We start from the raw sequence: 12,551 nt of genomic DNA, 5'->3' as shown, positions 1-12,551 counted from the left end.
CTCCCTCCCCAACCCTCCCTAACAAATCAAGAAATTCAATATGTTATATATGTGCAGTCAGGTAAAACATCTCCACTTTAGTCAGGCTATATAAGAAAACAGAAAAAAGCAACTTTAGAAAGAGGAACTAGCAAAAAAATATACTTCAATCTGTATTCAGATACCATCAGTTCTTTCTCTGTAGATGGATTGCATTTTTTATAAGTTCTTCTGATAGCATCCAGCTCATTATTTCTTTCAAAGTTATTATTGCTAATTCTATTGCCCTCTATCCTATTCCCTCCCCTTGATATTTACTCTATTTTCTATCTTCTTTCACCATATCCCTCCTTGAAAATGTTTTGCTTTTTTGCTGCCCCCTATCCCAATATGCCCTCCCTTCCTTCACCTCTCCCCCTCCCATTTTCCCACAGAGCAAGATATGTTATTATACTTGAGTGTGTATGTTATTCCCTCTTTGAGCCAATTCTGATGAGAGTAAGGCTCAGTCAACATAGTTTCAAGATTTTTTTCATTTCCATTTAGCAGTATATGTAAATCATGGTTGAAATCTGGCAAAGCCTGATTATTAATAGGACAAGAGGGCAAAAGATTTTAGTATAGAGGATAGTGTAGAATTGAATTGATTCATCAATGAGTCACAATGAGGAAGTGAAGAGATTCCAATTAGTCCAGGAGTGATGGTCAGTGAAAGAAGTAAGGGGTAGAGCAATTAGAAGTCAAGGTTATAATGAAGAAAAAGGCTGAGTCATAAGTCATAGAAAAATGGAATGACAAAAGATTATGATCAGATAAATTATTTCTTAATTAATTGACATGGAAGTAGAATATTTGTGGGTGATGGAAATTAAGGTTATTACTATCTCTGTGTATAGTTGAGCTAACATGGAGACATAGGTCATGGGAATTGAGTAGATTGAAAAATTGGAAAGTTATTATTTGAGGAAACATTAATATGCATGTTTAAATCTCTTAATATGAAAATGGAAGGATAGTCTATAATCCAGACATTGAACTAATTAATAAAGAAAAGAGATTGCCCTGGGTGGGGGGGGGCAGTATATAATAACCACCAGCATCTATATTTAGATCTAGATCTAAATTTGAATACCATGAACCTAAAAAGAGGAGAGATTGATAAATGATAAAGGTAGAGTCTGGAAATGGCAAGAAGGGGCAAGAAGTACGCCGACTTCCCTACCATGAGTTGGGGGAAGGGGTATAAATGATTGTAAAGTATTAGAAAAGATGGCCAGGGATGCAGTGTGACCAAGAGGGAGCCAGAATATGGTAACCTCAAGATAAGAAAAAGGTAATAATGAAAGCAACTATTAATTATCAATCAGTCATTCCAGAAGAGTACAGATAGATTTGGAGAAGAATATTGGAGGAGGACAGGAGGAAAGAGGGTTGAGAGGATGCAAATAAAAGTCAGTGAGGTTTATGTATCAGCAGCTGAGAGATCAGAAATATTGGAATGGTAAGAATATAATGAAGCATGAGTAATTTAACTACTGAAGAATGAGTTCATGTGACAAAGGTCCATCTAGAAAACACATATCATTTTCTGTGCTTCTATTGTTGTCACCATAACTTCAGACACAAGTGGCATTTGGGATAGTCAATCTAGATCTATATTAGTCAGCCGTGGCTTATGTATACACTGAATGAATAATTGGCTAGTATTAAATAATAATGGTTTAAGCCAGTGGGTTGTTGTCATTTCATAACTGCCATTAAGATCCTTATATAGTTTCAATAACTTTTCATTAAAAGCCTACCTTTAACATAGAAACTCAAATTTGTGTGTAGATTAAGTTGTTTCATTGTAAATAAGCTCTTTACTCATAAATGCAATTAGTTTCTGGTGACTATCATTCCTTTGGTTGAAGAGACTGCTCCCTAAGTATTATTCTGATTTTCTGGAAAAGATTCTCATGAATTGATTCCAAGATTTATAGCCTATCCTAGACAATTTGCTAGCAATTCTCTCTTTTTTTTGGGGGGGGGCGGGGCAATGAGGGTTAAGTGACTTGCCCAGGGTCACACAGCTAGTAAATTGTAAAGTGTCTGAGGCTGGATTTGAACCCAGGTTCTCCTGAATCCAGGGCTGGTGCTTTATCCACTGCACTATCTAGCTGCCCCGCTAGCAATTATCTCTCTCTCTCTCTCTTTCTCTCTCTCTCTTTCTCTCTCTCTCTCCCTCCCTCCCTCCCTCTCTCTCTCTCTCTCTCTCCTCGCTCTCTCTCTCCCTCTCGCTCTCTCTCTCTCTCATCTTATTCCTTGTTGTCTATGCTCTGTCTCTTTGTTTTTTCTGTCTATCTCTGTATTCCCCCCAACCCCTGATTTTTTTCCTTTATTTTTCTAGTTTAAGGGGAAGGAGATGGGCATATAGTTGTATTTGAAATTTTCAGGTTTGTACTGGGAAATCTTCCAAGACTCCTGCACCAAATGTACTTACAGTATAAAAAATTCACAGTATGTTAATTCCAGCTCTATTTCTATAACTTTCAAGTACAGTTTTTAAAAGACCAGCATTCATAGAATTACTGAATCATAGTATTTGAGCTGGAAGGCACTTTATAGTGCTCCCTCATTTTAAGAAACAAGTCCACAGAGGTAAAAATTGGTTGCCCAGAATCACAAACAGACTAAGTAACAATGTCCAGCTTTTTTATTGAAAATCCAGTTTTCTTTCTGATACATAAACTAAGGAAATTTAAGGAGAAAACACCTTTTTATTGCACATGTTGTTGAAGGACTGGGTGGTTCTTCTCCAGTGTATTTTCAAAATTCCTATCAGGCCCTATTATAAATTTCCACATTTTCATCAAGAAGGCCCTTGTACCAACAAAGAGATCTTGACTCTGCAAAAGTTCTTGTTGCTATTAAGGTTTATTTTGTGACATATTAATTTTATTTCTTATGATCTATGGTTTTATCATTGTTTTATCAGCTACTCCCTGCAATATGAGCAGAATGAACTTTTTAATAGACAAAGCTCTATGGGGACTATGCACCAAGAAAACCACAAAAAGGAGAAGCCACAATTATGCTGACAAAACCAAAACAAAAATCTATAAAATCAGTAGAGATAAGCATGGAGAGTTTTGCTTAAAGAAATCATAGATAATGAACCTATATCAATATGAATAAATATAAATGTATACATACCAAAAGACAGAGAATGTAAACACATAAAGAAAAAGTATATATGCTCATAGATTTATGGCTAGAAGCACTATAAAGGCTAATGAATCCAATCTCCTCTTTGTTGTTGTTTGTGATAGAAGAAGACCATGACATCAGAGTGATGTCATGACTTGCGCTGAATTGGATTTAAGAGAGGGAAGAATGTGTAAGTTCATCAACCTTACTTTCTCCTCCAGAGCCATTTGGGTCCAGTAGCAAGATATATATCAGGATAACTGGAGATGGCCCCAGATGTTCAAAGTAATTGGGAATTAAGTGACTTGCCCAGAGTCACAAAGCTAGTAAGTATCTGAGGTGAGATTTGAACTCAGGTCCTTCATCTTCAGGGCCAGTGCTCTGAACAGAGAGGTTAAATGACTTGACTGGTATCACAAAGCTAAGAATTATGTGAGGCAGGATTAATACAAGAATTCTCAAACTTTTAAGAGAATGTCTCATACTTATGCCATGAAAAATATTCTCAAATTTAGAACCAGCTTAATTTCCCTTATGAGAAAACAGTCCTTATACCAAAAACAGAGAAAGATAAAGGAAAAAAATCAGAAAAATATTATCGATGAAGATAAGTTCAGAAATCTTAAATCTCCAAGATTTCCTTGAGAATAGACTACAGTAATGTAAAAAAAGTGATTATGGGCAAATCTAATTTAATACAATAGATAAAACACAGTTAAAGATTAATAAAATAGCTAACATAATAAGTAATAGTAAAATAGAAATAAAGCCACATGCTTCTATCTGTGGTAAAAAAAAAAAATGAAAGTTTTTTTAACAGTCAGTTAGCAATAACTGAAAGACGCCAGTTTTTTGAAGGACCACCCTTTCGGGGAGGAGACCATGACAAACTGCCAGTCTGTCTGCTAAGCACTCCACTTCTGGGGTGTGAGCTTAAGGCAAGGAGAGAACAAAAGTGAGGTCTTTTTCTGCTCTCCTGGCCCGCGGGTTTGCTCTGCACACACAGACGCTGACTCAGGTTTGACTTGGCCGGGTTCTCCGTAACAGCACGTGCTTGAAGCATCTCTCAGCCTTAGAGGTGGCCTTGGGTTTTTGGTGAGTTCTATACAGGTTTTTGGTGAGTTCTATACGGAATATAGACTAAGCTTAGATCTAAGACTATTTGTTTGTATTTCTATTTTCCCATCTCTCTAATCAACATCACCTTGTAATTCCCAAACAATAAAAGCTCTAACTAAAGAGCAGAGGTTTCTTCCACTTACTGGTCTGGGAGATAAATAAGGGAAAGGTTAAAAGGGGAGGGTAATAATGCTCTTAGTATCCATTTTAAATCTCACATATCAATAGCAGCAGAATTTTTTTGACAAAGTACAGCATTAGTTTATGATAAAAACTCTATGTAACATAAATATCTCAAGACTATTTAGTATAGTAAAAGACATCTGAAACCAAAAGCTAGCATTGCATGCAATGGAGAGATATTTGAAACTTTCCCAATAAATAGAGGAGTAAAACCATTGTTTTTTGAAATAATTCTAAAAATGATATTAATAGCAATAAAACAAGGGAAAGAAATAAAAGTAATAAAGATAAACATCAGGAGATAATTACATTTCATAGATATGGAGCTTTTAATAATAATATAATTTTCTAGCATATTCATAAGAGGTACATCAACATTGTGCAAATTTCTCTTTGCTCTGTCTGTTATTGCATTTGCTGCTTTTTTAGAATCTCATGTCACATGGTAAATTTTGTTCCAGCCACTCATTTTTATTCTGTATGGCTTTATTTTTAACTGTGTCTTGTATGTATCAACTTGTTGGGTCTTATTTTCTTATCAATTCTGCCATTCTTATTAATTATCTTTGGGAGCGTAACACATTCATATTTAAGCTTATAATTGTTAGGCTTAAGTTCTTTCTCATTTAATTTGAATATTGATTTTTTTCTTCTTTTTTTTCTTTCTTTTTTTTAGGTTCACTTACATAAATTTGATTCCTGTCTCCTTGCACAGATTTTCTTCTTGTAGATCTACTTTACTCCAAGTTTCTTGGTTTTACTTAAGTATTTTTTTCCAAGGATTTCACAGTTTAGTGGTTGTTGGATTGATGAGAGTTCTAAAGTCTTTTGAAACTGTTTTTTTTACTACGTTGCTCTCATTTTTCTAAATTGTTCTTATGGTTCTGCTCACTTTGTTCTGTCAGTTCATGCTACCCAGAATTCTCTTAAATCAATTATTTTTAATTTTTAATCAATTATTTTTCATTTCTTGCGGTCTAATAATATTCCAATACCTTTATATATCCCAATATATTCACACATTCTCTAGTTGACTAAAAGGCAATTTAAAGAATTTTTAGATACCAGTATTGTTTTCCTTTTCTTTTCTCTTCTGTTCTTTTCTTATTTTTCTTCTATTACTTTCTTTTTTCCCTCTTCTTTTCTTTTCTCTTTTTTCACGTTCCCTTCACTTTCATTTTCTCTTCTCTTCTTTACCCTTTTAATACTGCTTTCATGATCAGGAAATTTGTTTTTCTTGTGACTATCATACTATTTCCTCCCTGATATTATTTTCCCCTCTCCCACCCCATTTTATTTTCTTGTTGAGTTTGATGTAGTTCTTTACCAAACTGTATGTGTGCAAATCTTTTAAGACAATAGAGTCAGCTTCTCAAGAAGAAATGCAGAATTTATTGTTTATTTGAATCTCTAAAATTCAAATAGCAAAAAGTAATATTTTCCCCTTTACCTATGCTTATTACTTCAATTTATTTGAAAAAAATATTAATATATAAAGCATTTTAAAAACTGAATCAAATTGTAGTGGTAATAATCAATATCCTTGCTTTATGCCTAATTTTATTGTAAAAAAACTATAGTGCTTCATGACATGTAATGTTGACTCTTTGCTTTAGCTAGATAATATTTTCTATTTGAAAGAATAGAAAAGACATGTTTATTTTAATATTTTATTGTTTTTTTAACAGAAATAGAAATTATATTTTTGTCAAAAACCTTTTCAGTATCATTGATTTGACAAAAATTTTTTATTTCTAGTTTATTATGATCTATCATGTTTATAGTTTTCCTAATATTGAGCCAACCCTACATTCCTTATGTGAATCCAAACTTGTCATAGTATGTAATCATTTTGATTTAGTGCTACAGACTCTGCTAATATTTCATTTATTTATTTATTGCATTAGTATTAATTAGGGACATTGGTTTATAGTTTCTTTTTCTATTTTATCTCTCCCTAGTTTAGGTATCAAGATGATATTTGAGCCATAGAAAGAATTTGGTTGGATTTCTTCCTTTCCGACTTTAAAAAATAATAATAAACATTTTCATTTATAATTTTGGGTTCCAATTTTTATCCCTTTTTCCCTCCCTCTCTTCCCCTCTTCCTTACTTAGGTGGCAAACAATCAAATATGGGGTATACATGTATGATTCTTTAAAACATCACCATATTTGCCATTTTGTATGAGAAAACTTGATTTAAAGAAAAAAATAAAAGAAAGTGAAATATAGCATGCTTCAGTCTGTTCCATCAATAGCAGTTCTTCCTTTGGAGGTGGATAGTATGCTTCATCATTAGTCCTTTGGGATTGTCTTGGATAATTGTATTGTTTTGAATAGTCAAGTCATTTTTTCTTCATCAAACAGTATTGCTGTCCCTGTGTACAATGTTCTCTCTTTAAAAAACAAAAGCAAATTTATTTATATATTGATGTTGAAGGCTGGACTGGAGTATAAGAAACAAGGAAAACAGTATGATACAGTCCTGTACAGAAGAGAAAAGGCAGGTTATGAGGAAGGGGGAAAGATGCATGCACACAGATACACATATGAAAAAGATGAAGGGAAGATAGGTTGGGCAGCCGGGGTCAGGGCTCCTGGCTAGTCACCTGCTTCATGTAGGTTTCCAGCAGGTACTTTTTGAAGGCTGTGGGGTTTGTCCAAAGTTCAGCAGCATGTGTGTTCAATGGACTATCAATGTTGGGCTCTCCCAGCAGGCTCTGGATAGATAGTAGAATGGTCCTGACATCATACAGAGCTGATCACTTGTCCTTGAAGATGTCCAAACAGATATTGCCTTGGGTATTTACATTAGGATGGTAACAAGGTGTGACACAGTGGGAGTATTATATGGGTAGCCACTGGGGAACTCCAGGGAGAGTTTGTACCTTAGGTCTTCATATACTGTCCCAGCAGCCCCATGGATAGTCCCAACCCATTTGAAGAGATTGTCAGACTCCAGGAAGGCAGGAATTCCTTTGTCTCCAGACATCATTAGGGTCATCAATTCCTGCTGTAACCTCTTGCCCACAAATCTGTGGGCCATGCCTGCACCAGGCTGGGCCCCCTCACGGGACGCTGCAGTAGCATCAGCTGGCAGCAGCTGGGTGGTGGTTCTGGCAAGGTCCATGGGGGAACACAGATAAAGCAAGCTGAAAACCAATGTTCTCTTGTTTCTGCTCAATTCACAATACATCATTTCATACCTGTCTTTCCAGGCCTTTCTTAAGTCATCCTGCTTGTCATTTCTTATACCACAATAATATTCCATCACCATCATATACCACAATTTGTTTAGCTATTCCTCAATTGATCAGCATTCCAATGATTTCCAATTCTCAGCCACCACAAAAAGATCTGCTATAATATTTTTGTACAAATAGTGTTTCCTCCTTTTGGGAATGTCTTTGGGCTATAAACCTAGCAGTGGTATTGCTGGATCAAAGGGTATGCACAGGTCTATAGCCCTTTGAGCATAGTTCCAAATAGCTCTCCTGAATTGTTGGATCTTTTCACAACTCCACCAACAGTGGATTAGTGTCCCAGCTTTCCCAACATCCAATATTTTCCATTTTTGTTATATTTGCAATTCTGATAGGTGTGAGGTGAGACCTCAAAGTTGTTTTAATTTGCATTTCTCTGATTAATAATGATCTAGAGCATTTTTCATATGATTATAGGTAGCTTTGATTTCTTTGTCTGTTCATATTCTTTGAACATTTATCAATTGGGGAATGACTTGTATTATAACATATAATGTATATTATTTTTATTATTAGAGTTTTTATTCTTTTATTCATAATCATGAAATCATATTTTTATTGCATGAAACATTATGTCTCTTTGAGGAAGTAGTTATTTTTCCAAGTATCATCTTAATGATAATCAAGTTTTTAAGTATTAATTTTTATTTACTTTTAAATTTTTTAAAAAGTTGAGTTTCAAATTCTCTCTTTAATATTTCCTCCAACTAATGGGAAGGCAAGACATATATCTATTATACATGTGAAATCATGCAAAACATATTTCTGTCTTAGCCATATCATGAAAAAGAAAGAAAAATAAAGTTAAAACAATTCATTTCAGTCTGCATTCAGAGTTTATAAGTTCTCTCACTGGAAGTGGATTGTATTTTTTCATCATGAGTCCTTTTCTGTCATGGTAGCCAGTCTGATAGGTGTGAAGTGTTATCTCAGAGTTGTCTTAATTTGTTTTTCCATAATCAGTAGTGATTTAGAGCATTTTTCACATGATTGTAGAGAGTTTTGATTTCTTCTTTTGAAAGAAGAAATAATCTGTTCATCTCCTTTGACCATTTATCAATTGGGGAATGGCTCTTATTTTTATACATTTGGTTCACTCCTATATCTCTGAGAAATGGGAACTTCGTAAAAGAAAGTTGCTATAAAAATTTTTGATATTACTTCATTGTCTATGGTACCTTTTATTAAAATGTAGTTTCCCTGATTATCTCTTTTAATTAGGTCTATTTCTTTTTATTATGTCTAAGGTTATGATTACCACCCCTGCTTTTCTTACTTTGACTGAAGCATAATTGTGTGTTTCTTATAAACAACATATTGCTTGATTCTGTTTTCTAGTCCATTCTGTTATCCACTTCTTTATTATGAATGAGTTCATCCCATTCACATTCACAGTTATAATTATTAACTCTTTATTAACTTCGATCCTATTTTTTCTGTTTCTCTTTCATTCTCTACTTTTTCTCCATCCCTCCTCAAAATTCTGTTTGACTTCTAACTACTTTTTCTCTTTATCCACCCTCTCTTAATCATATCCACTCCCTTCCTCTTATCCCTTCCTTCTCACATTTCCCTGTTGGGTAAGATAGATTTTTATACCCATTTTAATACACACACATACGCAAATATCTTTCATATACCTCTCTTCCTCTATTCCTCCCTCCATCTTTCTCTCTCCCCTCTTTGAACCAATTAAAATGAGAGTGAGATTCAAGCATTGCCTGCCAGTAGCCCCACAATTCCCCTCCAGTACAAAGCTCTTCCTTGTGTGCTTCTTTCCTATGAGATATTCTACCCCATTCTACCTCTCCATTCCCTCTTCTTTCCATGCATCCTTATTTTCTTTTTACCCCTTACTTTTAATTTTTGAAAACCATTACAACACACATGTTGTCTATCCATGAAGACTCCTTCTAACTGCCCTAATAATGAAGTTCTTAGTAATTTTAAGTATTATCTTCCCATGTAGGAATGTAAGCAGTTTAATTTTTTCAGATCCCTTATGATTTCTCTTTCATGTTTACCATTTAAGGCTTCTTTTGAATCTTGTATTTGAAAGCCAAATTTTCTATTCAGCTCTGTTCTTTTCATTAGGAATGTGTTGAAGACCTTTATTTCATTAATTACCCACTTTTTTCCCTTGAAGGATTATACTCAATTTTCCTGGGTAGGTTATTCTTATTTGTATTTCTAGCTCCTTTGCCCTTCAGAATATCACATTCCAAGCTCTCAGATCCTTTAATATAAAAGTTGCTAAATCTGGTGTTATCCTGACTGTAGCTCTATAGTATTTGAATTATTTCTTTCTGACTGTTTGCAATATTTTCTCCTTGACTCAGGAGTTCTGGAATTTTGTTTTAATATTCCTAGGAATTTTCATTTCAGGTTTTCTTTCAGGAGATGATTAGTGGATTTTTTCAATTTCTATTTTACCCTTTGGTTTCAGGACAATTTTCCTTGATAGTTTCTTGAAATATGATGCCCAGGCATTTTTTTTTCACAGCTTTCAGGTACCTTAATAATTCTTAAGTTATCTCTCCTTGATCTATATTCCAGGTCAGTTGTTTTTCCAATGCGACATTTCATATATTCTTCTATTTTTTCTTTCAACTTTATTTAATTGTTTCTGGACATCTTATAGAGTTATTGGCTTTCATTTCCCAATTCTAATTTTTTTGAGGCATTATTTTCTTTGGTGAATTGTACCTCTTTTTTCCATTTGGCTAATTTTACTTTTTAAGGGGTTCTTTTCTTCAGTCAATTTTTGTTTCTGTTTTAACATTTGGTGATTTTTAAGGTTTAATTTTTTCACTATTTAATTGTGCCTTTTTTAACCAAGCTGCTATTTTTTTTTCATAATTTTATTGCATTATTCTAATTTCTTTTCCCAATGTTTCCTTTACTCCCTTTATCTCTTTATTTAACTCTTCCAGGAATTCTTGTTGGACTCGTGTCCAATTTGCATTTTTTTCATTTGTAGCTAATGTCATCTTGCTGTCTTTGAGTTTTTGTCTTGACCTTCCCCAATACCATAATAACTTTTTATGATTAGGTTCTTTTTGTTGTTTGCTTACTTTACAATTTACTTCTTGACTTTGAAGTTTATGTTATAGTTGGCCTCTGCTCACTTGGTTTTGATAAAGAACTGTCTCAAGCTTCAGACATTTTCAGATTGCTATTTTCAGAACTAGTTCTGGAGGTCCATGATTTTTGGTGCTTCCAAGTTGGTTTTATCCTGGGAGATGTGTGGTGACTTCTTCCCTGATCCTCACTCTAGTCTTTACTCGGGAAGGGCCCTTGCTTCCCTATAGCCATAAGTACTACTGCTCCTCTCTACTATGAACCTGTGACTCAGAACTGGCAATGAAGTTTTCAAGTAGTGTCCAGTCCTGTACCCAGTGTCAGCTCAGAATCCCCTGTAATCTATTTTTGACCATTAGTTCATTCCCCTTACCATCTCCAGATTGAGAGCACCTTAAGCTGCTGCTACTATCTTCATAGCCACTTCTAAGGCCCATGCTAGTGTTGCCATCACATGCACTCTGGACATTCCCTTACCCAATGTAAAAACCTGTCCTGCCAACCTTTAATTTGTCTTTGATTGTAAAAATGCCACACTCTGACCTTTTGTTGGTTATATCACTCCAGAAATCAATTTGATGCATTATTTAAAGTTGTTTGGAGAAATGGTCAAAGGATATGAACAGGCAATTTTCTGATGAAGAAACCAAAGCTATTTATTCCCATATGAAAAAATGCTCTAAATCTCTAATGATTAGAGAGATGCAAATTAAAACAACTCTGAGGTACCACCTGACACCTATCAGATTGACTAAAATGACAAAAAAGGAAGATAATAAATGTTGGAGAGGCTGTGGGAAAATTGGAACACTAATGCATTGTTGGTGGAGCTGTGAGCTGATCCAACCATTCTGGAGAGCAATTTAAATTATGCCCAAAAGGTGATAAAGCTGTGCATCCCTTTTGACCCAGCAATTCCTCTTTTAGGTCTTTTGCCCAAAGAAAATCATGGAAGGGGGCAAGGGACCCACATGTCAAAAAATATTTTAGCTGCTCTTTACGTGGTAGCAAGGAATTGGAAGTTGAGGGGGTGCCCATCAATTGGGAATGGCTGGACAAGTTGTGGTATATGAATACAATGGAATACTATTGTGCTGTAAGAAATGATGCGCAAGGAAGATTCAGAGAAACCTGGAGGGTCTTATGTGAGCTGATGATGAGTGAGATGAGCAGAACCAGAAGAACATTGTACACAGTATCATCAACATTGAGTGTTGACCTACTGTGATGGACTATATTCTTCTCAACCAATGCAATGGTACAGAAGAGTTCCAGGGAACTCATGATAGAAGAGGATCTCCAAATCCAAGAAAAAAAAGAAAAAAAGAACTGTGGAGTATAGATGCTGATTGAACCACATTATTTCTTTTGTTTTGGGTGCTTTGGGTTTTTTTTTCTATTTTGAGGTTTTGCATCACTGCTCTGATTTTTCCTCTTGTAACAGGATTAATGCAGAAATAGGATTAATGTTATTATGTGTATATATATGTGTGTATATATCTATATCTATATCTATATGTATAGAGATATATAGACATAACTATATCAGATTACCTGTCTAGGGGAGGGGGGAGGGAGGGGAGGGAGGGAGAAAAATCTGAAATTGTAAAGCTTGTATAAACAAAAGTTGAGAACTATCTTTACATGTAACTGAAAAAATAAAATACCTTATACATTAAAAAAAAAAGTTGTTTGGAGATGAATTGTAGAAGAATTATGTTGGTTTGTTGCCCCC

At 34.6% G+C, this 12,551-nt stretch overlaps 1 pseudogene; it reads right to left on the bottom strand.

Annotated features, from left to right (window-relative positions):
* Positions 1–7,060: 7,060 nt before the first annotated feature.
* Positions 7,061–7,563, bottom strand: LOC122729882 (annotated as a pseudogene).
* Between the last annotated feature and the right edge of the window lie 4,988 nt (positions 7,564–12,551).

Source organism: Dromiciops gliroides, chromosome 5 (assembly GCF_019393635.1).
Source record: "Dromiciops gliroides isolate mDroGli1 chromosome 5, mDroGli1.pri, whole genome shotgun sequence".
In the NCBI taxonomy this organism is placed as follows: domain Eukaryota; kingdom Metazoa; phylum Chordata; class Mammalia; order Microbiotheria; family Microbiotheriidae; genus Dromiciops; species Dromiciops gliroides.
The sequence above is the reverse complement of the archived record's forward strand: the minus strand, read 5'-3'. Positions and strand labels throughout refer to the sequence as shown.